Source organism: Chinchilla lanigera, unplaced genomic scaffold, assembly GCF_000276665.1.
Source record: "Chinchilla lanigera isolate Chin_1 unplaced genomic scaffold, ChiLan1.0 scaffold00034, whole genome shotgun sequence".
Taxonomy (NCBI): domain Eukaryota; kingdom Metazoa; phylum Chordata; class Mammalia; order Rodentia; family Chinchillidae; genus Chinchilla; species Chinchilla lanigera.
Genome location: NW_004955435.1, coordinates 5,012,163 through 5,013,253, shown reverse-complemented (window position 1 = coordinate 5,013,253; position 1,091 = coordinate 5,012,163).

Genomic DNA, 1,091 nt, shown 5'->3' with positions numbered 1-1,091 from the left:
GCCCGGGGCGCCTCCGGGTGCAGGCGCGGTGAGAAAGGCTCGGGACGCAGGTGTGTTCCCTCGGCGTCTCCTGAGCATCCGCGGCGCGCCGGGTGCTGGTAACAGGAGCCGCGAGCGCGGGGGTTCGCCCTTGCGAAAACACCGGTCAGGCGGAGTACCCCTGTACGTTCTTACCTGGAGGACCTGAGTTTGAACTTAACCCTTTTTTTTGGACAGGGTTACAGGGTTTCCCTCTGTCTTCCAGGCTGGCTTTGAGCTCCTACTATATATAACCCAGACTGGTCTCGAACTCACAACTCTCCTGCCTCAGCCTCCCATTGCTGGGATTACAGGAATGCACCACCGCACTTGGTTAACATCACGTTTTGTTCCTGTGTCCACACAGCGTAGTGTTTGAACTTTGTATCACGCCCCCTCCCCAGTTTACCTGCAGTTCCCCCTTTTTACAGTCGTGTAGCATCAAGAGCAAACACATCCCACTAATAACATTTCGCCCTCTTTGCGCACCGTTTTTTCCTCCCAGCGCCCCCCACCCCTTTCTGTAGACGTTCCTGCGGTAGTCAGCTCCAAAACCTAAAAACCTTTCCAGAGCCTGCAGTGAGCCAGATACCGGAGATGCAAATGTGAGACAGACAGGCACGTCCCTTCCTGCCCAGAGATGTAGTCGTGCGGTGGAACCCCGGGAGAGAGAGGCGATGACTGCCGTTAAGCAGCGCACCTGGGCGGGGAAGTGCTGTCACGGACCAGGAACGCAGAGCTATAGGGTGATCATCTGTGGGGGCTGCGGTCAGAGAAGGAGCTTGGGTCGCGAAGGGAGGTAGGAGGTAACGGAAAGAGACCTGTGCTAGCACCGTGCTGGGTATGGGCTACCCCTTCTTCGGCTTTCCTGACACTAGCTTCCTCGTATTCTTCCTACATCTTTGGCCACCTTGTTTCAATCTCCTCCCTGCATACACAACTTTAAAAAATTTTTTTGAACTTTTTTTTTGTGTTTTTGAGACAGGGTCTCACTATGCAGTTCAGGCTGGCCTTGAGCTCACTTTGTAGCCCAGGCTGGTCTCGAACTCACAAAGATCCTCTTGCCTCAGCCT